The sequence below is a fragment of the Boleophthalmus pectinirostris genome, unplaced genomic scaffold (genome assembly GCF_026225935.1).
Source record: "Boleophthalmus pectinirostris isolate CB_2022bp ecotype Guang Dong unplaced genomic scaffold, ASM2622593v1 HiC_scaffold_9, whole genome shotgun sequence".
NCBI lineage: Eukaryota > Metazoa > Chordata > Actinopteri > Gobiiformes > Gobiidae > Boleophthalmus > Boleophthalmus pectinirostris.
This window is the reverse complement of record NW_026571541.1, coordinates 30,476,832-30,501,732: the sequence shown is the minus strand read 5'-3', so window position 1 is coordinate 30,501,732 and position 24,901 is coordinate 30,476,832. Positions and strand designations below refer to the sequence as shown.

At 38.4% G+C, this 24,901-nt stretch overlaps 1 pseudogene; it reads right to left on the bottom strand.

Annotated features, from left to right (window-relative positions):
- Window positions 1–8,424: 8,424 nt before the first annotated feature.
- LOC129407311 (5S ribosomal RNA) lies at window positions 8,425–8,542 on the bottom strand (annotated as a pseudogene).
- Window positions 8,543–24,901: the final 16,359 nt, after the last annotated feature.

Below are 24,901 nucleotides of genomic sequence, written 5' to 3'. Positions count from 1 at the left end.
TTATTTTGAGGCATGATAAATATTAAAGCAATGCCACAAAGTAAAGTATTTGAATTTTAATATGCTGTTTATTTTATGTTTTACAGTTTTAATAAAAGTGACTGTTACCTTTGAGACACTCTTTCTATTAGCACTATGAAAAATCCTAAATCACCAACAATTATCCAGTGTGAAAAGGTTTTTAATAGACTTTTGTGAATGTCTTTTGGTTTCTCCTTGGCCGTGTGCGCGCAGTGCCCGGGGGGAGGTGGAGTTGTCTGTGATTCAAATACAGATTTCCAGGCTGAGTAGAAGCACAGATACAGCCTCCAGGTGCACCCCCGGCACTCTGGCCCAGCTTTCATGTGTCAACACTGCGCTCAGGTGAAGATATTTACAACTGCATGTGGGACTGCCGTGGATAGTCCCAAGTACAGGCTAAAAATACCACTTTTTGGGATAACTTCGTATTTTATTTTACTGGTGAAATCTTAAAAGTCCGAAAGTAGCTCAGTGGGGCGTCAGAAGCTCAGTTAGTATTTGTCATAGTCGTTGTTTTGCAAGTCTCAAGTAAGTCTCAAGTCTTTGACCTCAAGTCCGAGTCAAGTCCCAAGACAAAGACAGGAAAGTCCAAGTCGAGTCTCGAGTCACTGGTCCATAAGTCCAAGTCAAGTCCAAGTTGTCTCCTTTGAGTTTCTAGTCATTTCAAGTCTTTAAACCAAAAAAAGTACCAAATATAGCTTAGATTTTAGCAAATTTATATGACTTCTAAACTAATATTTATATATGAGTATTTATATAAGAGTTGTACAAATGCATTTTTTTCCTTTGTAATGATTCACACTAAAATCTTGTCAAAATATTTAAAGTTAGAATAGAAAGAATTAAGATTTAAAAATTGAGTTATTTTGTCATGTACTCTGCACTGAAATGGAAGGATCATGTTCTCTGTGGTTCCCTCTGTTTTACTTTATTGTACTTTATATTATTGTAGTACATTTGAGGATACTATATCACAGTACCTCATTTCCATCCAAAGTAACAAACAGATGTGAGACGGACATGTTCCAGTTTGTTTCAGTAAAATTCAGCACGACATGTATCAACTGTAAAGAGAAAAGTATTTTCTAAAAACATATTTTTAGGAGAAGCATTAAGTCTTCTCAAGTCACAGGCCTAAAGTCCAAGTCAAGTCTCAGGTCATTGAGTTTCAAGTCCAAGTCGATTCGAAAGTCTTAGTCTATTTTATCAAGTCAAGTCTCAAGTCCTAAAAATAGTCTCTGGTATTTGTCCACTGATCCAAAGGCTGGTTGTTCGAATCCCAATCTCTACATAAAACATCATTGGATGAGCGCTCAGATCCACTGGCCCACAGGTTGGCGATGTGATTCCAGGTCCCACAAATGAATACTGTCATAGTGTCCTTGGGCAAGACACTTAACCCACCTAATTACCAAAATCCAAAATACACCAAATACCACCAAATACAAAAATACAAAAGTTCCAACAGGCATGATACTGACAATGAACCGAGTCCAAGCCCCTTCAAGACCGAGACAAGACCGAGTCCAAGCCCCTAAAGTCCAAGACAAGACTGAGTCCAAGTGCCTACAAGACCGAGCCAAGACTGAATCCAAGCCCCTTCAAGACCAAGACAAGACCCAGTCCAAGTGCCTACAAGACCGAGCCAAGACTGAATCCAAGCCCCTTCAAGACCAAGACAAGACCGAGTCCAAGCGCCTACAAGACCGAGCCAAGACTGAATCCAAGCCCCTTCAAGACTGAGACATGGCTAAGTCCAAGCCCCTTCAAGACCAAGACAAGACCGAGTTCAAGCGCCTTCAAGACCAAGACAAGACCGAGTCCAAGTGCCTTCAAGACAGAGACAAGACCAAGTCCAAACACCTTCAAGACCGAGACAAGACCGAGTCCAAGTGCCTTGAAGACTGAGACAAGACCGAGTCCAAGCACCTTCAAGACCGAGACAAGGTCGAGTCCAAGTGCCTTCAAGACCGAGACAAGGTCAAGTCCAAGTGCCTTCAAGACCGAGACCTTAAAAAACAGTCTCGAGGCCAGTCTCAAGACCAAAACCAGTCTCGAATACTACAACACTAAGAAACAATATTATAACATAGATTTAAAGGAAAAAAAACAGCATAACATGGGAATTTTAAATATATATATACATAGGCAGTACTTTTTTGTCTCTAGTTCTTTTTCTGTCACACTGCAGACATGCCTAACCCAATATTTACACAAACACACAATTTACTACAGCGCGTTTCATCACTCCTCCATTTTCTCATGATTTAACACCACCGCTGCGTGCTAATACATTACTCTCTATGGGCCCCGTGTCGGGTTTGAACTCGTGTTTTGGGTGCACGGCTTTCAGATGGACGAGAATGATAAAAAATATGTTAAGAGAAATGGTCTGTTTATACGCGGAGAATGCAGAGAATAGAGGGACATTAAAGAGCAGAGAAAGCAGCTGTGGCAACCTCCATCCATCCTGCGTCTGGGCCCGGACAGGTCTAAAATATGGCGCAGAGTCCGTGTGTGTGTTGTACGTTTTGTGTGTTTTGTGTGCTCGCATGTGTGAAAAATAGGGCACGCACAGGGAATATAGAAAATGTACGTGAGGAGTGCGATTGGGAAGCCGGGAGGGAGGGCTCATACCAAATGCAAACACCGTAACAAATACAAATGCAACAACGCAACAAAAAGCCACAAGACACCAAAAAAAAGCTACAACGGAAGTGACCGCGGGACTCTGTTTTAATGCAAATCCCGCAACAAATACAAACGCCACAACGGAAATGCAAACGCCACAACAAACCAAAACGCCACAGTGGAAGTGACCGTGGGACTGTATTTTCCGACCGACCAAGCGAAGCATTAAAGGGTCAAGTGGGAGGTGAATGGGAAAAGCTGAACAAGAACAAAAATGTGAAAAGTAAAGGAACGGAGAAGTGAACGAAGTTGGAAATGTAAGTAAAAGTAATTTCTTGTTTTTTTTTTTTCTTATTTATTTATTTATTTGTAAAGGGACAACACATATTAATGAACATGTAAATATGTAAAGATTATAGCCAGTGTGGCTAATTTACATCTTCAGTTGCTCGGCGGGTTGATGTAAAATCATCTACAGGACAGAGAAAAGTACAACAATCACTCAAAAGTACACAAAAACAGTGCACTCACTATACATACAAATTCATTTTAAACAGTTCATTTGAAGTTCAAAGTCAAGAGTTAAACCAAGAGTTAAACCAGCAACCCCTCAATATAAAAAAAATGAATTGGTTCAACATGGTGACATATTTGGCCATTGAACATCAATCTTTTAAAGCTTTAGAAAATGCTGCAGTGTTGAAAGTTCTCGTACATGAGCTGTACTGTGTTCCATGTTTGAGCTGCTCGATAAGAAAAAGAGAGAGCTGTGCAAAAGCACTTTACCTAAACGGCACATAGCAGTCACCTGTAGAGCTTTCTCTGGTGCGATTTGAATTTGTTTTAACAAACTCCAGAGGAGGTGGAGCAAGATCCATCCATCCATTTTCTTCCGGGGGTCGGGTTGCAGGGGCAGCAGTCTAAACAGGGACTCCCAGACTTCCTTTTCCCAGGACACTCCCTCCAGCTCCTCTCGGGGGCACCTCGAGGCATTCCCAGACCAGCCGAGAGACACGGTGGGACATACCCTGAACATCTCCCAAGGGAAGCCCCCAGGAGGCATCCAGAACAGATGCACGAGCCACATCAGTTGGCGCCTCTTGACATGGAGGAGCAGCAGCTCTACTATGAGCTCCTCCCAAGTTTATCGTTAAATTATTTCTTATCTGACAAAAATTTGATAAATTGTATTTGATTTTCTTCACTGTTTTTTTGACATGTTGTTTGAACAATAGTTGTGGGTCCAGTGCGACTCCCAGATACTTCACTTCATGGACCAGTTTCAGTTTTGTTCCAAGCACAAATACATCTGGGTCTGTATCCGTGCCAGTTTTTTTTTAGGAAAATATATCAACTGACTTTGATATATTAAGATTGCTACCTCTGACATAGCACCTGACAGATCATGTGCAGCTTGCCGTTTGTTTTTAGAATGAACTTACAAAACTGCATCATTTTGGTTTGTTGTGGCTTTTTGTTGTATTGTGGCCTTTGCATTTGTGTTGTGACTTTTGCATTTGTGTTGTGACTTTTGCATTTGTGTTGTCTTTGTTTGTTGTGACTTTTGCATTTGTGTTGTGACTTTTGCATTTGTGTTGTGACTTTTGCATTTGTGTTGTGACTTTTGCATTTGTGTTGTCGCTTTTGTATTTGTTGCGGGGTTTGCATTAAAATAGAGTCCCGCGGTCACTTCCATTGTGGCTTTTTTTGGTTTGTTGTGCTTTTTATTGTGTTGTGGCATTTGCATTTGTGTTGTGGCATTTGCATTTGTGTTGTGGCGTTTGCATTTGTACAACAACGAGCAAAAGAGCACAGGGTTCAGTCATTTATTCAAATGTATTTATAAAGGAATTGCATTTGTGCATTTGCTGTTTGTTTGTGTTGAAACAATGCATATTAAAAGACAAGATAACGCAAAAGAAAAAAAAAAACATGTACTTGAAAATCTGCAGGATTGTAGACAAAGCTCATTTCCATCTTTAGTCTGCTGCTGGACCAAGGCCAGCCATGAAACCCACACAATTCATAAAACATGACAAAGGATGAGATACAATAACAGCTTCCACATGCATCTCTCACTCGTACACTCTGTTTAGTTAGTTTATTCAAGCAGAGAGAGTCAGTATAATCTTTAAAAAATGAAGAAAAGAACTCCGAAAAATAGTTATTGTATTTCTTTTCGAAGGGTTAGTATATGGAATAACCTGAGTAATGCATTTAAAAAGTTCAACACTGTAGAAGTCTTTAAAAAAAGGGTATAAAGCGTTATGTTTTGAAAGTTATAACGCTCTGAAATGAATGAGCTATGCATTAAATTATGTTTGTTTTATTTATATTTTGTCACTTATATTTACAGTGAGCCGTAAGTGAAATTGTAAATGTAAACTTGCTTTTCATACGCTGCTTTTCTTTCTTGGTATTCTGTCATTGTTTAATAGTTTTAGGCATTATAAGTACTTTTTACTTCAGGCTAAACTCTTTCGGTCATGATACATGGGGTTGTAGTTTATGGGTTTTTTTTGTCGTGATACAAAATGGCCGAATAAACTATTACTACTACTACTAGTACTACTATTTTCTTCTGTCATTTAACATAATTGCGGTGGATCCCTCTGCCCTCACTCCACAAGTGTTAGTATTATTTAATTTCATTTACATTAAGTTAATTACAGCACATAATTTAATTCCTTTATTTAGACTTTTAATTTGGGTGCACACATTTTAGTATAAGTCTGAACTATTTACTTACATTTGTTTTTTTGGTTTTTTTGTTTAAGGCCATCCACGCCAAACAAAGGGGGGAACACTATTTAGTTTGTTTTTACTAAGTTAGTTTGTCTAGTTTGTTTTAAGGCCACTTTACTATCATTTATCATTTTCTGTATTATACTTCTTTGCTTCCTTGTTACTTTGATTAAGTTAGTAGTTTTAATTAATTATTCAGTGTAATTCTCCCCTCTTTTGTTCAGTTTTAGTTGCTCCTCATGTATTTAAACACCCCTGTTTTCTGTCTGAATGGGTTAGTTTTGTTCTGTTCAGTTTGGGCTAATTTGAACCTTTGTTAAATTACATATTTTTTTGACATTATTAAATTTAAACTTATTTTTATACCCTGTCTTTGCCTTTCTGTTTGATCCAGTACAATATCATTTGTCACATTACAATGGTTTAACACAAAAATTACGCATAGCACTAAAGTTATTCTATGGACCGGAGATGTTTAGGCTGAAGTTTAACACTTATTTTGACAAACCCTAGTAACATGTAGAATAGAATACAAAACATATTTGCAGAAACACAACAAAACTCATTTTTTACAAGGGCAGGAAAGAATATAATTGACACATATGTGCATATACAGACACAATCCCATTCACGATGTTCATACACACACACACACAAACACAGATCCATGACCACGTCAATAAGCATACATATTGGTATACATGCACATGCTCATACACAGACATTTTGTATAATTAATAGCTGGAGTTAATTTGTAAGATCCATAAAGTAAGCAACATGATTTATTGTATTTCTCTATATTTCCCATTAATTCTGGACTTCTATTTTTCTTTTTTTTTTACTCTACACTCTCAGCTCTCTGTCTCTCTAGACCATTGTTTCCCAAAGATTGGGTCGGGACTCTCAGGTGGGTCACAAGAGATTCTTTTGGGTCACCTGATATTCGTGTTGCGCGCTCCTCCTGCACCCCGGACTGGAACGCGCTACAAAAACGCAGACAGGCCCACCTATCTCATTAGAAATATTGAAATGTTTTGTATAATTTTGAATCTTTTTATAATTATTTTAATGACCAATAATGTTCCAATATTGCAAAAAGAAATGGGCTACATTTAATGTCCAAATCGGTGACTTACGGATCCTTTTATTGCTGTTTGAATTCTTGAAAACTTGAGTAATACTCATTGTTCAGAGAGACACGATCACTCAGTCAACAATAAAATATCCTCATTAATGTTCAGTAATGGTCAAATCCACATTCATTTTGTGATTTACAAATAATGTCTATTGACTTGGGTCACAAAGGTTTGTGACTTTTAAAATATGGGTCCCCAGAAAAAAAAAGTTTGGGAAACGCTGATCTAGACACTCATACATTCAAAAACACAGGTGTACAAACTTACAACACTAGTATTAAAATTACAGATGAGATACACATTCTCACACTTACACACGCACAGCACTGACATCTATTTACACGCTTATATACAAATATGATTGCAGTCCCCGGCTCATGTGCAAAGGCGCTGTTTAAATTTTATTGTGTGGACAGATTTGATTGTCCAAAAGTTGAGTTGAGATGAGAAGAAGCTATTTATAAAACAATTTCATCTGAACCTGTGATACCAGAGCTTTAATCTGTAAATAGAGGACGCATTTTCTCATTTTCAGTGTATGGATTCGTGTGAAAGCTCAGAACCTCCAGAATTCAGTCTCCGAGCTGCATAAATTCTTCATAATAAGTAGGTTATAGGATGAATACTTCTCCAAAACAAAGCAAAGGGCAGACAGGATGGATGCTGCTGCCTCCACACCAGCCTTTGCACCTGCTGCTGCTCCTGCCTCTGCACCTGCATCAGCCTCCTGTGTTTTATCATCACTTACGAGTCTGGGAGGAGATGTATGAGGAGGTGAGTTCACTGATCACTGTCTGAATGTTTGACAGAGAAATATACAAGAGCCACACACAAACACAGACATGCACGCTCACCGAACACAAACAATCACTCACACACAGGCGCACATACAGATAAAATACACAATCATTCACAAGCAAGTAGAAGTAACAAAATGTTTCTTTTGAACAAAATTACTTGAACTCCTCAGTGAGGGGAGGATGGAGTATGAGATTGACAGGTGGTAAGTAAGTAAGTAAGTAAGTAAGTAAAGTAAGTAAAGTAAGTAAGTAAAGTAAGTAAGTAAAGTAAGTAAGTAAGTAAAGTAAGCAAGTAAATAAAGTAAGTAAGTAAAGTAAGTAAGTAAATAAAGCAAGTAAATAAAGTAAGTAAGTAAAGTAAGTAAAGTAAGTAAGTAAGTAAAGTAAGTAAGTAAAGTAAGTAAGTAAAGTAAGTAAGTAAGTAAAGTAAGTAAGTAAGTATGTAAATAAAGTATTAAGTAAACTAAGTAAAGTATGTAAGTTTTTATTTTATATAGTGCTTCAGTAAAGTAAGTAAGTAAGTAAGTAAAGTAAGTAAGTAAGTAAAGTAAGTAAAGTAAGTAAGTAAATAAAGTAAGTAAGTAAGTAAAGTAAGTAAAGTAAGTAAGTAAATAAAGTAAGTAAGTAAAGTAAGTAAGTAAAGTAAGTAAGTAAAGTAAGTAAGTAAAGTAAGTAAGTAAAGTAAGTAAGTAAAGTAAGTAAGTAAGTAAGTAAGTAAAGTAAGTAAGTAAAGTAAGTAAGTAAGTAAAGTAAGTAAGTAAGTAAGTAAGTAAAGTAAGTATGTAAATAAAGTATGTAAGTAAACTAAGTAAAGTATGTAAGTTTTTATTTTATATAGTGCTTTTCATAGACATATGTCACAAAGACACTTTACAGAGCATTATTCATTCACTCCAGACCCGGTGGTGGTAAACTACTATTGTAGCCATAGCTGCCCTGGGGCAGATTGACAGAAACGCTTAAGGCTGTAAATCTGCACCATCGGCCCTTCTGATCACCACCATCACTCATGCACACACCACTGTCATACCAGGCAATGTGGGAGAAGTGTCTTACCGAAGGACACAATGACAGTTTTTGCAACTAGCGCCTCCCTGTGGCACCTGATTTTCCCAGTGGTCTCCAATCCAAGTACTAACCAGGCCCAGTCTTGCTTAGCTTCTGAGATCTGACGGGATCAGGCTTTGACAAGCTGGTGTGGCCACAAACAAGAACAAGATCACAGATACAAGCGGTCGAAATGAGTTTCCTCCTCAAAGTGCCTGGGTGCTCCCTTAGAGATAGGGTGAGGAGCTTGGAGTAGAGCCACTGCTCCTCCACACTGAGAGGAGCCAGTTGAGGTGGCTCAGGCATCTGTTCCTGCCTCCTGGACGCCTTCTTTGGGAGTTGTTCCAGGCATGTCCCACCAGAAGGAGACCCCGGGGAAGACCAAGGACATACTGGAGGAATTATGTCTCTCTGTGGCCTGGGAACGCCTCGGGATCCCCCTGGAAGAGCTGGAGGAAGTGTGTGTGGAAAGAAGCCTGGGCCTCCCTGCTCAGACTGCTGCCCCCACGACATGGCCCTGGATAAAGTGGAAGAAAATGGATGGATTGAAAAAAATGATCAAAATCACTACATTTGAAGCTATATTACAATACTCTTACTTTTTAGTACACTTTTAAACTTGACACTATAAATAACAAATGATAGTAACAAAAGAAGAAAAGAGGATAAATAAAAGTACTGTCACAAATCCAGAAGTAAATAAAAGCCGTCTGTATCGTGCATAGGAAGCTCCATCATCCGTCTAGTCTGTACAGTCCTGCACATGTTTTCAACCCAGGCGTCCCAGATGTGCTTTGGGGTTTTTTCTAACGCTATAATCAGGAGCACGCCATAAACCCGAAGCTAAAAACAGCACTAAAAATACACATCACATGACCTTACATTAGCAATTACCCGTAGCGCCATTAGCATCATCGTTTTAATAACCAACAACGTCATTCTCTGATACAGTGAGAAGCAGCATCTCATTTTTACATTTGAAACTTGAGGTCGCTTTAAAGTCCAGTCCAGAATCGCCTGTAGCAGTTTTTTGTTACGACTTTCAAGTAGTAGCCAATGCCCAAAGCTATGTACTGTAATTAACCAAAAGCAAAATGGTCGTCCTTGGAGATGAAATTATAGTGAATTCAAAGTGGACATGGTCAGGAAAATGTATAGACTGACTCAGTATAGTTAGTTAGTAGTAGTAGTAGTAGTAGTAGTAGTAGTAGTAGTAGTAGTAGTAGTAGTAGTAGTAGTAGTAATGTAGCCTTTGCGTCAACAAATAGTTACACAATCTGGGCTAAAACCAAAAGAGATTGACCAGTGTTTTCATGGCTGATTTAACATATAATACTCCCTACAACTATACAGCAACTCAGCCTTATGTAACAGATAATGCTCCCTACAACTGTACAACTCACTCTTATGTAACAGATAATACTCCCTACATCTGTACAGCAGCTCACAATTATGTAACAGATAATACTCCCTACAATTGTACAACTCACCCTTATGAAACAGATAATACTCCCTGCAACTGTGCAACTCATCCTTATGTAACAGATAATACTCCCTACAACTGTACAACAACTCACCCTTATGTAACAGATAATTCTCCCTACAACCGTAAAACTAAAAAGTTTGTTATTGCACCTTTATAACATGGCTAAAACATCATAAGAGTCCATTTTGGGGTCCGACACTTGCTTGTTTCTATGGATACATCAGTGCTTGCTTGAAATGTTCCACAGTATAACATTAAACAGCTCTAACTTATATTTATTAAATTATAGGTGGTTTTATACCTCAAAATTATCTAGAAAAACATTCTGATTGTGACCGGGGTCGCCTCTCCACAGATCTGACCTGTAACTTGGTCTGGTTTGGTCTCCATGAGGATAGAAAAGTTTAATGCCATACTGTGAAACATTCCAGACAAAGCAATAACACCTCAGAGGAGAGAAAGCGTTTGACGGACCCTCCACCGGAACAGTCACACAGCGCACCTTTAACCGATGATATAAAGTACACAAAATCCTCCATTTTGATTCCGCCTGAGTCCAAAAGGAGGATCTGGACACGCACTATAAAACATTGTCAGTCATTGTTTGTAGAGAAAAGTGAAGATTGTCTTGGATCCGAGCTCGGGGCTGACTCATAAATTTCCCCCTGGCTGCACCTGAGCCATTTCGATTTATGGTGTTCACGTGAGGAGAATTCTCATCCTCTCTCGGCAAATGGACAGGTGCTCAAGCTCAAATGTCTGACTCATAATTATTATAATACAGTTTGGCTTGTGGATATGTTGTGAAATATTATTGCTTTTTGCCTTCTCTAGACAAGCTCGCGGTAAAATTCATGAATTCGCTGAAAGCCTGATAATTTTACATAATACGTAAGCACTTCTCAATCACAAATGGGGAAAGGTTGTGCGCTTGTTGTAAACCTCAAGTACCTTCGCTTTGGTATTTTGTGATTTAGAACTTAAAGGGCCTCTATTACGCAAAATCGACTTTTGTGAGCTTTAAAAGTTAGCTATGTAACTTTCTAGAGGGGGTCCGCTACCATGAGATGTACAAACCGGGACAAGGGGGCTTTTTTAGGTTACGTTTACACTGAAATGAATCACCGTGTCGGAAATTATTTGTGTCCAAACACGTCGTTTCTGTGTTCGCAAGCCTTCCCTCTCCACACAGCTTTGTGCACATTTGTTTACGTTTTACAGAAACAAAACTTAAAACCACATGGCTCATTTGCATAAACTAAGAGCTCAAAAAAAAAAAACAGCTCGCTCCTTGTGCCCTGATGTAGTCAACTTCTGTCGGACTAAAGGACACGAATTTATGTGTTTTTCTGTGACAGGGGATGTTCTGCTGTTCTGTGAAAGTAGTTCTACCTACGCTGTTTCCTGTTTGTCTATGGTTTGTTTAACCTGTTTTCCGCAGTAGTGTCACATGACCGATGTCACAAACCCTGCGAATCAGGAAGGTGCAAGTCACAGTGACATGGCTCAATAAGGATGCAACTAAAGCTCTTACATCAGCGTATCAACGTTTTCAGGCGTCCACATCGGATGTGCCGGATCAGATCTGTACTCAGATGAATTCATGGGAGCTGGCGACACCAGATCGTTCCGTCTCTGGAGGCGTTTTCCATCGGATTAGTGTGAACGAACACTACATCCACAGCGAAAATGACTTGAAAATGACTCGAAAACGTACTACTGTGGATGGGGCCTTACTTTCACATACCTGGGATAATGTCCTGAGGAAATTGGACTGCAGATGGCGCTGTCGTCCTGCCTTCACTGGTAGGAAGACAGCGCCAAAAACTGTATAAATCAGCTGACCGGACACATCACAGCAACATCATGACCATTATGGGTGTGCAAAAATATCGGACTATCAGTATATTGTATAATTTAATGTGATGATACAGTATCGATATCGTGGGCTGCTGTATCGATATTGCCAAGAGTATTTTTTGGAATATTTTACGAAATTATTTTGTTAGAGTGCTACAGTTTTGTTGCTTGTTCAGTGGAAGGAAACTCTTTCATTTAACACATTTGACATTTTCACCTTTTTGATGATTAAAATGTTTGTGTTTCATATTGAACTTTGCACAAGAAGAAGACTTTTAGTGTCACAGCCACGATTTAGCCTTTATTTTTTATTGAACCGTGTCGATTCGATTTGGAATTGGTATAATGACTGGCGGATCAAAAAGGCAGACAGCGTAAAGTTCAAAAAAATAACAGGATTTATTGATTACAAAAATGTGCAGGTTGCTGGGAGCCGGGTCAGAGGCTGGGGTAAAAGTCCAATGCAGGTGAGTCCAAAGCCGGGTCTGAGGAAAACATAAAAACAAACTTAGTAAGTAGGAAAGCTGGTAAAAAGGGAAGAAACAGAACTGGAGCCCGTAGTTGATACCACAGAGGATAAACTGTTGATCTGGTCTTTAAAACTGCAGAGGTGTAGGCTGATTGGTGAATGAGTAGTGGGTGGAACCAGAGGCGAGAGTGGTGCCAGATTCTCCACTCTGCTCCAGAAATCCTGACAGAAATGTATCGTATTGAATCGTATCAAACCAAAAGCTCACTGAATCGAGATATGTATCGTATCGTGGCCTATGTATCGAGGTATGTATCGACAACTTCTTAATGATACCCAGTCCTAGTGACCACTCTGAGGAAGACCGCAGGGAGCAGTTGAAACGGTCAGGAATGAAAACAAACTCTTGGTCTGAACCTAATAACATAAATTATCGGAAGACCAAATGAACCTCATTGGAGTACCTCACTATGGCATTAAATGTAACTGTCTTCAGTGTTGGGAAGTAACGGATTACATGTACCAGAGTATTCGGTATTCGGTTACAGTTACTGTTTCAGTGAGTGGTAATTGGATTACAGTTACTTTGTTGAAATAAGTGGATTACATGGTGGTATTTTCCTGTTTTTACATTTTGGGCTAAATCCCTTTTCTTTTTCTTTTTTTTTCCATAGTTCCACTCAATGCCGAACACTAGACCAGGTCTAAATCAGGTCTAAAACCAGGTCTAAACCAGGTCTAAAACCAGGTATAAACCAGGACTAAAACCAGGTCTAAAACAGGACTAAACCAGAAATAAACCAGGACTAAACCAGAAATAAACCAGGACTAAAACCAGGTCTAAACCAGGTTTAAACCAGGTCTAAACCAGGTCTAAAACAATGTCTAAACCAGGTATAAACCATGTCTAAAACCAGGTCTAAACCAGGACTAAACCAGGACTAAAACCAGGTCTAAACCAGGTCTAAATCAGGTCTAAAACTAGATCTAAACTAGGTCTAAACCAGGACTAAACCAGGACTAAAACCAGGTCTAAACCAGGACTAAACCAGGTCTAAAACAGGATTTAACAGGACTAACCGTGTCTCCTCCTCTTCTATCAAAAATATTTTTAACTTGGTTAAGGAAAGTCTGGCCTTTTTATTTTCTTTGAGCAGACAAAACATCTTATGTGAAGATTTCCTCATCTTTGCTTCTCTACAGCAAATCAAGTAATCTAAAGTATTCAGATTACGTTACTCACTTTAAGTAATTTAATGGATTATGTTACAAACTACATTTTGGGGTATTTAATCTGTAATGTGTAGGGGAATACATTTTAAAAGTAACCTTCCCAACACTCACCATCTTGCATTTAATCAATTACAGGCGTACATGTCTTCCGAATCTGTTTTCCGAGGAGGTTGTCGACCCCTTTTCCTGGAACTCGGATCTCAGTGGCAGAAAAGTAGACCGAGCAAGGATTACGAGTCAGAATCCAAGATGGTTGCACCCACTGTGACTTGTAAATATGAAGTGTTTTCATTATGTTTGGACACTTTGGTGGTTTAAATTACAATTTCAGTCACTCGTATCTCGTTTGGTAGTCGGTGTTGTTGAGGCCAATATTGAACAAACACTTGCGTTAATGCCCCTGAGGTTGTAACGGAAGAGAAATCATAACATAAAATGAAGAGCACATTTCAAAAATTAAATTAATTAAAGTGGCAGCGTTTTCATAAGATAACAGAATAGTCATAATCATAATCCACTTAGTCCAACATGCAAAACATAATAATACGCTTCAACCTCGGACGTGATGTCAAATCCGAGGTTCAGAAAATAATTGAACGCAGGGTTACTGTCAGCGGGGTCGTCGTAACCCGGTCTAGTGGCGTCACCTGCTTGTTTCCATGGTGATAAACACACAAACCCTGTATATTTAGACTGAGTTTTTCTCTCAAATGGAAAACATTCGGGCTAATTCTGGCGTATTTACAAGGATATGTTCATGAATATGCACTGTCCCTTTTAAATAAATAAAACTAAAATGAAGTAAAAGTTCCACCTTGTGATGCCATGTGGGAACACAAGAAGTGCTCCACTGTGTTTTTAAACTCCACACAACTTCACTAGAATCATTTGGATCATTTCAGCTCTGGAATGTCCCGTCTCTATTGGACAAAAGACAGAAGTTAACTTGAAAACTCCCTCTTCATGACATCACAAGTTGGAACAGAGCTTCTGAGATGGACAGACTAAAAATAAAGTGTTACTCAAACGTGTGTGAATGAAACAAAACCACAACTCCAGGTCTGTTTTTCATAGGAAACCACATTCTAACACGGCTTAAAAGTGCATTGTGTAACTTTTCTGGTCCATCAAATGTTTTTTTTCCTTGGAGATGTTATTGCTTTGCCTGGAATGTTTCACATCACAAATTATTTTTCAGAGGAATAAACGTTTACATTATCACAGAATAAATTAATTCAGCTTTAACGTTGTAATAAACCACCCACTTAATTTGGATTTAAGTTTAATTCTGAATAAGTTTAATAAGTTTGAATAATCATTAGGAATTTTTACATGGTCTTTTTGAAGCGGAATGCATTTTTATTCCCAATTAAATTATTTTAAATCGGAATTAAAGCTCTCATGTAAACGGGGACAAGTATGACCTTTCTGTCTTCATGGAGGCTAAACCAGATCAAGTTACAGGTCAGATCTGTGGAGATGCAATCCCCGCTCTCAATCAGAATGTCTGTTTTTGTAGTTATATTTCGAGCTATAAAACCAGTAGTGAAGTGGTAGTTTTCAGGTTAACAGCTACATTTTACCTTTTGTTTAGTAGAGATTGGTATTTCCAGGGCTGAAATTATCCAAATGATTCCAGTGAAGGTGTATGGAGAACTTCCTTACCACATGACATCACAAGGTGGAACCGTGTTTCCATTTGAGAGAAGAACTAAGTCTAAATATGCAGGATTTGTGTGTTAAAACATGTGTGAATGAAACAAAACACAACTTCAGGGATGTTTGTGATGAGGAAACAACATTATAACATCAGAAAACAGCATAATATGAGCCCTACCTTAAGTATATTTTAAAGTGGGTACTACTCAAAATGTTACTTTTTAGTGTAAATATACTTTTAAATGGATACTTTAATACTTTTACTTTAGTAGATTTTGCATGTGATACTTTTACTTTTGCTTGTTTTTCCCCAGGATTTGCATGTTTACATAAAGGTCCTATATTACACAAAATTGACTCTTGTGAGCTTTAAGACATCTCATTGCATTAATGCTGTTACCTCATCAATTATTAGTCTGTTTACATTTTCAAAGCTCAAAATATTCCACCTTGTGATGTCATGAAGTGATAGTTTTCAAGTTAATAGCTACATTTTATCTTTTGTTTAGTAAAGATACCAGTGAAGGTGTGTGGAGAACTTCCTTACCTCGTGATCTCAATCAGAATGTCTGTTTTTGTAGTTATTTTTTTTGAGCTATAAAACTACCTGTAATTGAATAAATCTAAGTCTAATCTAATCATTTCAGACAGAGCAAACAAGAAGGTGATGCCCGCAACCAAAAAGTTACATGTGTACCTTTAAAGCGAGTCAATTTTGCATGATATATGACCTTTACGTGCAGCTCCCCACTACTTTTACTCGGTCACGTTCCAGCGCTGCTCTCGTGCGATCCGTGGCACATCTGGCGTGCGTCCGGACGGCGGTGGGCGGGGGCACTGACAGCTGCTGCCGGCCCGCACACGTGTTCCGGATCGCCGGGTGGGTGCGCGTGTTTGCCGGGCCCGGGCGTTTGATCCTGAGGGGAGGAAGTGGCACCCCCTCACATGGCCCGGCGCTGTGTACAGTGTGAGAACAGTCACGGCAAAGTGGATTCAGCTGGAGCAACCCGCAGCCAGTTTACAGACAAGTGCTACTGAGGCGGGACAAAGGGAGCGGATATACAGACGTGACATGTTAAAGGGTTCATATTATGCTGTTTTCTGATTTATGTTCTAATGTTGTTTCCTCCTTGAAAACAGACCTGGAGTTGTGTTTTGTTTTATTCACACATGTTTAACACACAAATCCTGCGTATTTAGGTTATTGAGGAAGTTCTTCTCCAAAACAGAAAACACTGTTCCACTTTGTGATGTGGTAAAACGAGGAAGTGGTCGGGGTAATCCCTCAGTCTTTCCAGGTAGGATCCGTCGTAAATCTTTATTTTGTTTTTAGAGATTTTGAGACAAATGTTTCTAGTGAAGGTGTACGGAGCACTTCCTTACCACTTGGCATCACAAAGTGGAACAGTGTGTTTTCTGTTTGAGAAATTAACTCTCATTTGTGTGTTAAACTTGTGTGAATGAAACAAAACACAACTCCAGGGATGTTTGTTATGAGGAAACAACAGTATAACATCAGAAAACAACGTAATATGAACCCTATCTTGAGTACATTTTAAAGTGGGTACTACGCAAAATGTTACTTTTTTTTAAATGGGTACTTTAATTCTTTTACGTCAGTAGATTTTTCATGTGATACTTTTACTTTGGTCCTATATTGCCCAAAATTGACTCTTGCTTTAAGACATCTCATGCATTTAAAGCTGTTCCCTCGTCAATTATTAGTCTGTCTACATCTCCAAAGCTCAAAATATTCCACCTTGTGATGTCATGAAGTGGTAGTTTTCAAGTTGACAGCTACATTTTACCTTTTGTTTAGTAGAAACTGGCAATTCCAGGGCTGAAATTATCCAAATGATTCCAGTGAAAGTGTATGGAGAACTTCCTTGCCACATGACATCACAAGGTGGAACAGGATGTTTTCAGTTTGAGAGAAGAACTCAGCCTAAATATGCAGGATTTGCAGTGATTTGTGTGTGAAACATGTGAGAATGAAACAAAACACAACTGCAGGGATGTTTGTTATGGGGAAACAACATTATAACATCAGAAAACAGTGTAATATGAGCCCTATCTTGAGTACATTTTAAAGTGGGTACTACTCAAAATCTTACTTTTTAGTGTAAATATATTTTTAAATGGGTGCTTTAATACTTTTACTTCAGTAGATATTTCATGTGATACTTTTACTTTTGCTTCAGTATTGTTTTTCTCCAGTATCTGCACGTTTTCGTAAAGGTCCTATATTACGCAAAATTGACTCTTGTGAGCTTTAAGACATCTCATGCATTTAAAGCTGTTCCCTCATCAATTATTAGTCTGTTTACAATTCCAAAGCTCAAAATGTTCCACCCTGTGATGTCACAAAGTGGTAGAGCGGGATTAGCAGAGATTGGCAATTCCAGGACTGAAAATATTAAGGTGTATGTATAGTTTACAAATCCAGTGGAGCACTTCCTGCATTACCACATGACATCATGAAGTGGAACAGAGAGTTTTCTGTTTGAGAGAAGAACTCAGCTTATACATGCAGGATTTGTGTGTTAAACATGTGTGAATGAAACAAAACACAACTCCAGATCTGTTCGTGACAGTGGTGTAAGGAAGGTAATTAATTAAAAGTAGTAAAGCAGTGTTAAAAAAAAAAAAAAGTAAAATTTTTAGGTATCTGTACTTTACTTAAGTACATTTTACACTTACTTTTTATGTTTATTTCAGAACATTTTGAGAGCAGGTTGCTGTACTTTCTACTCAACTTTATTTTTTAACTAGACTGAAAAGTAAAAATATTTTTTTCTCGTGTGAGACCTGATGAAAAGGCTATTTTTTAATAAGCTCATAATTTGAGCAAAAGAATAATAATAATAACACAAGGAAAAACAGCAAGAAAAACACAAATGATTCAGTTGTTTCTATTGAAGACTCAAAATTAAAATTGTGTCAAAATTCTAATTCAAAATTGTGTGCTGTCCCTGTCTCATTAAATAAATAAATTCTTAATACTTTTACTTGAGATTTTTTCAAAAGTACGCAAGTAAAAGTAAAAGTATCAACTTTTACTTGCGTATTTTTCTGCCCCTGTATCTTTACTTTTACTTAAGTAACCAAACTGAGTACTTCTTCCACCACTAGTTTGTGATGCGGAAACAACTTTATAACATAGACCAGAAAATAGCGTAACGTGAGCCCTTTAAGTGGCTAATTGAGCACTTCCTCCGCCCCTGCACCAGAGCCTGTTCTAGTTGAGTTCTTGTGTTAGCTTTGGGCTGTTTGTTCTTGCTCCCAGTTTGGTTTTGGTGTCTGTGGGTAGCTGTTGTCACTGTTATGAAAAAGGATTGGAAACAGGGATGGTTATTAAAAGACATATGACTTCAAAGATGTGTTTTATTTTTGAGAATGAGAACCACCTGGCGTGACCTCAGATCATCCGATGGCCCGTGCGTGAACTCCGCAGGCTCATTTCAGTAGGAACAGTTATAACTTTGAAATCAAGGGTCAAGCGAGCGCAACTTTGAACAACAGAGAAAGAAGTTTGTGCAGTGTTTGAGAGCGCCTGATCTTGTTTGATCGTGGATAACTGGTCTAGTCCAATTAAAACAGACTTCAAAATTAATGTAAACACAGGAACTACTACTGAAGCGATGTGAATCGAATCTCAAAGATCCCAATAAATAAGGGAGGAAGAAATACTCAATTTTGTTACTGGTACTGGAGCCAAAAATACTCAAGTGAAAGTAAAAATATAACATGAAAAATGTACTGTATTTTTCAAACTATAAATCGCACTTTTTTTCATGGTTTGGGTGGTCTTGCGACTTATGCTTCGGTGCGACTTATATATTAAAACTTTCACACTGACACCCACGAGAAGCTCTAGTCTTGTGTGTCAGTATCTGCTGTTCCTGTTACTCCTGTACCACTGTCACTTCACTCTACTGCGCATGTCTCCTTCAGAAAGAGCCAATGTCCTGCTGCAAGTAGTGAAATATGCAGCCTAAAAAGGTAATCGAGCAGCAGAAAGAAAGTTTGGAGTGAACGAGAAACTTGTGAGTGACTGGGGGAAAGCAGGGGTGGAGAACACAGCTTCACAGTAACATGGGTGCACTGTGCAACTTTCCTGGAAGTCACTGGATGGATCGACAAAGTCTGGATTTTAGTGACAACCGAAACCATCCTGTCGGGATTCAGAAGGGCCAGAATAATTCTAACTGGAACTGATGCTGAGTCTGACGACAGCTACACAGAAGAGGAAGCAGCGCTCTGTTTATCTCCGGAGGATGAAGAATTGAATGGATTTAGTGATTTGGAGTGAGATGGAGAGTTTGGTAAACTTGTTCTGTTCTGTTGTTCATGCTATATTTATCTGAAGAACTGTTCATATGTGACATTAACTGTTGTTCTCTGTTCTATTGTCATTACTATAACTTGCCTTTCAACATGAAATGTCGGTTCCTGGTCTCTGATTTTAGTTCAGTGCGACTTATATATGTTTTTTCCTTCTTCATTACGCATTTTTTGGCTGGTGCAACTTATACTCCGGAGAGACTTAAAGTCTGAAAAATACAGTGCTTAAAGGATGCATTGTGTAACTTTTCGGTGGAGGGTCCGTCACCTGCTTGTTTTTGTGGATATGGAACCTGCTCTACTTTACATTTTTACAATTACAGGTCATTTTATAGCTCATAAATACCTAGAAAAACAGGCATTCTGACTGTGGCCTCTCCCCAGATCTGACCTGTAACTTGGTCTGGTTTGGTCTCCGTGCAGATAGAAAGGTTTAATACCATACTGTGAAACACTCCAGACAAACATCTGCATCTCTTGGGGGAAAAGCATTTGACGGACCCTCCACCAGAAAAGTTACACAATGCACCTTCAAGTAAAAGTACAGATACCGAAGCAGAAAATACTCAAGTAAAAGTATCACATGAAAAATCTGTAAGTACCAGTTTAAAAATGTACTTAAAGAGTAAAAAGTAAAAGCATTTCACACAGTTTTGAGATCTAATAAAGCTTCAAATGTGATGGTTTTGATACAGATTTGTGCTGAATTTAGTTCAAAAGAAACATCAGATTTTTTCCTTAGCTATTTTTATTTTCGTATATTTGTGTTTGCTCAAACTACAAATGTGTTAAAAATAAATCATCAGCCTTTTCAGCAGGTCTCAGACAAAAATAAAAAATGCTTTTACTTTTCCGCCCTGTTCAAAAATATAGTGGAGTAGAAAGTACAGATACATGCTCTCAAATGTAAAAGTGTCCACTGTAAAATGTAATTACCGTAAATTCCACACTATAAGCCGCTATTTTTTTTCTCACACTTTGAACCCTGCGTCTTATAAAACGATGCGGCTAATGTATGGACGGATTTTTGTTTAGCACATTGTCCATTCATACATACGATTTAATAGATGAATCGCAAAAACCCCGGAAGTGCAAGTCCACCACCAGCCAATCAGCGAAGAGTCATATATTCAGTGTTGTCAACGAGTCCCAAGATCGAGGATTTAAAGCCGGATCAAAGAGAATGTTTGGTGAATTTCATCAAGAGGAAAGACATTATTGTCCTTCTTCCTACAGAATTTGGGAAAAGCTTAATATACCAGTTAGCCCCTTTAGCGGCGCATTACATACGTCACAACCAAATAGCAGTGATTGGTTAAATGATAAAAAGTACCCACCTACCGTCGAGCGAACAAAATCTAAGGCTGCGAGGTCAGACGGTTTATATGAAGTGAAACGAAGTAAAACCGGCTGATGAACGCAGCTTTTAAGTTAACGCCGAGCAGTGTTGGGAAGGTTACTTTTAAAATGTCCCCGACAGATTACAGATTACATACCCCAAAATGTAGTTTGTAAAGGAATCCATTAAGTTACTTAAAGTGAGTAACGTAATCTGAATACTTTGGATTACTTGATTTACTGTAGAGAAGCAAAGACAAGGAAATCTTCACATAAGAAATTTTGTCTGATAAAAGAAAATAAAAAACCCAGACTTTAGTTAACTGTATTAAAAATATTATTGATAGAAGACGAGGAGACACGACCATACAGCATGATTTAGACCTGGTTTAGACCTGATTTAGTCCTGTTTTAGACCTGGTTTAGTCCTGGTTTAGACCTGGTTTTAGACCTGGTTTAGACTTGGTTTAGATGTAGTTTGGACCTGGTTTAGACCTGGTTTTAGTCCTGGTTTTAGACCTGGTTTAGACTTGGTTTAGACGTAGTTTGGACCTGGTTTAGACCTGGTTTTAGTCCTGGTTTAGTCCTAGTTTAGACCTGGTTTAGACCTGGTTTTAGACCTGGTTTAGTCCTGGTTTAGCCCAAAATGTGAAAACAGGAAAAGACCTCTGTGTAATCCATTTATTTCAACAAAGTAACTGTAATCCAATTACCACTCACTGAAACAGTAACTGTAACCGAATACAGTTACTCATAATTTGTACTCTGATTATGTAACTCTGGTACATGTAATCTGTTACTCCCCAACACTGACGCTGATTGATGTGGCTGTTGAAGAAGAAAATAAAGCTGCTGCACTTGAACTCGGCATCAACAAGTTGATGGTGAGATTTTGGCGATGGCAGCGTGACGACGAAAGCTTTCAGAGGCGATAAAAGCAGACAGCCCAAACTCGAAAACGTTCTTGAAGACGTGGACACCTGCGGCTTATATTCAGATGCGGCTTATATATGTACAATTTTAAAGTTTTGTTCAAATATAGTTGATGCGACTTATATTCAGGTGCGCTCAATAGTCCAAAACATACGGTAAGTAAAGTATAGATACCTAAAATGTGTACTTAAGGATAGTACTTCTAATTTTTTACGTTCAACACTGCCAATAACACATGCGAAGAAGCCAATGCATACTTTAGTACCTGCTGCAGAGAGAGATACATTATTGATCCCTGATGTAACAGTACAGTCTGATTTACAACAGCAGCAGACTAAGAGAGGAGGCATTCAACTGCTCGAGTAAGAAGCGGTCAAGCAAATATTTCATAAAGTTTTGTGTTTGGTTTGGACACGAATCAGATCAGCGGTGAGGATAAACTTCACCGTCTCCACCGAGCTCCGTAACAAATAAACTCATAATAAGAATTTGTATTTGAATCAGTGTTAAGAATTGCATCACTATTTCTAACGTTTTGTGTTATTTCTATCAGATGATCAAAGCAGATTCAGCGTTCCCCTTTTTAATCCTGCAGTCATTTACTTTTTTTTAGAGAGAGATTAATGGAGCAGTGTGCAAGATTTCAGATTTCAAACGTGTCCCCAGATATGAGGTTAACATGTTCAAACCAAGTATAACTTTTGTAAATAACAATTGTAAAGCTGATTTATTTTTAATTACAAAAACGCTGGACATGAGAGACAAACTGTTTAAAGGTCTGTGTTACGCTATTTTCTTATCCAAGTTATAATGTTGTTTCCTCATCACAAACAGACCTGGTGTTGTGTTTTGTTTCATTCACACATGTTTAACTCACAAATCCTGCAGGTTTAGGCTGAGTTCTTCTCCCAAACAGAAAACACTTCCACCCTTAGATGTCATACAGGAAGTGCTTCACTGTGTTTTTAAACTCCATACACCTTCACTGGAATAATTTGGATTATACAAACATTTGCAAATGAAACAAAACGACATTCTAACATGGCTTAAAGCTCACAGGAGTCAGTTTAGCATCATATATGACGTTTAAAGGGACATTCTGGAATTTTTTGGACATAGGACTTCATTTCCTAGTGAGCCAGAGTGTCGGAAACGTGTGAAGACAGTTTTTTAAATATTCCATCCAGTGTTTGTATTTGCAGAGGTCGCTGGTGCTGGGTCTTACCCACTCCACGAAGCAAAACTATTATTACACCAGACTGTCGATGTAAATATCTGTGTTGATAAAATAATGTTTGAAATAAAACTGACCTTGCATCGCATGAATCGTCACATGTTGAGGGACTATTTTCTCAGCAGCAGGGGAATTCTCTTCTGCAGAAAGAGCCTCTGTCCTGTCTGTATCATGTCAGTCGATCTTATCATTACTTCTGTACCACTGAACATTTAACATTTATATTAACATTTAACATAACCAATTTAAACAAACTTGTAAAAACAACTGCGAAGACTGAACACAAATGCCCCCAAAAAGAAAATCAGATTTTGCAAATTACAAGCTGCAAGTCGTGAAATATTAGCCAGGCTGGTGTCACCTAGTGCCTCTGCTCAGTTTCATTTTTCTCCAGCGACTGGGTCAGGAATCAAAATACAGTAAATGGTTTTGCATTAGATGATAGATGATTTAAAGCCGGAATAAAGAGAATGTTTGGTGAATTTCATCAAGGGGAAAGACGTTATTGCCCTTCTTCCTACGGGATTTGGGAAAAGCTTAATATACCAGTTAGCCCTGCATTACATACGTGACTACAAAATAGCGACTGGTTAAATGATAAAAAGTACCCGCCTACAGTCGAGTGAACGAAATCCAACGCTGTGAGGTCAGACGGTTTGTACAAAGTGAAACGAATTAAAACCGACTGATGAATCAGGCTCGCGAAATCTGCAAAATAATGTAATTGTGAAGCAGAACGAAAGTTTGGAGTGAGCGAGAAGCTTGTGACACCGGGAGGGTCCGTCATGCAACTTTCCTGGAAGTCACTGGATGGATCGACAAAACCTGGACTTCAGTGACACAGAAACCATCCTGTTGGGATTCAGAAAGGCCAGAATAATTCTAACTGGAACTGATGCTGAGTCTGACGACAGCTACACAGGAGAGGAAGCAGCGCTCTGTTTATCTCCGGAGGATGAAGAATTGAATGGATTTAGTGATTTGGAGTGAGATGAAGAGTTTGGTAAACTTGTTCTGTTCTGTTGTTTATTTATCTGAAGAACTGTTCATATGTGACGTTATGTTATGTGACGTCTGTTGTTCTTTTTTTTTTTTTTAAGTTATTATGTTCCATCGTTCTAAGAATACATCCATTTTCATCTGAAGTTTCTATTGTTCCATGATATATTTTCTGTTAACAGTTATAATTTTCGTTTCATCAGAAGATACGGAGAACTTATTTTGATCGTTTACACATACATTATCTGAAGTGCTCCTAGTACATAAATCAGCGGTCCATAGAGAGTTCACAAGCAGTATCTATTTCTATTTAATGTCCTGCCATAATTACCAAGAACTGAATCCCAGAAGACATGATACCTTTCTCCATAACATGGTTTTGTAGAAACTTGAAATGATGGGGTTCTAATATCTAATTTTTGTCTTCCAATCAAATTCCTTCCACAGATTACTGTTGACACCTTTGTGGCTGACCACACACATTCCCCCCACGTCCCATCCTCAATAACTACATTTAAACTCCAATTCCCATTTATCTCTGATATCCAGTGTGTGTTCCCCCATCTCTCATCAACATCTGTATATTAATGATACATGTTAATTTTTTCTTGTACTGTTATAAAAGTATTGTCTACCTGTAGGTTCTGCTCCCATTCAGCATGACTGAATGTGTGCCTTATTTGTACAAAATGATCTGTTGAGGGTAATGAAAATGTTTTTGTATTTGAGAAAAGATTTTAGGTTACTGCCCTCAAAAGCTGGTTAACCGTCCTTAGGCCACTACTCATCCACCTTTTGAACCCACTGTCCCACATAGATGGTTGGAAGTCTATATTCCCAGCTATCGGCGTGGCTCTTGTAAGACAAGTTGTACCACCAAGTTTTTTTCTCACACAGTTCCATAACGTAAAGTGTGCTTAATCCACACATTTTTAAGCTTAAGTTTTTTCCAGAGTGTTCACTTTG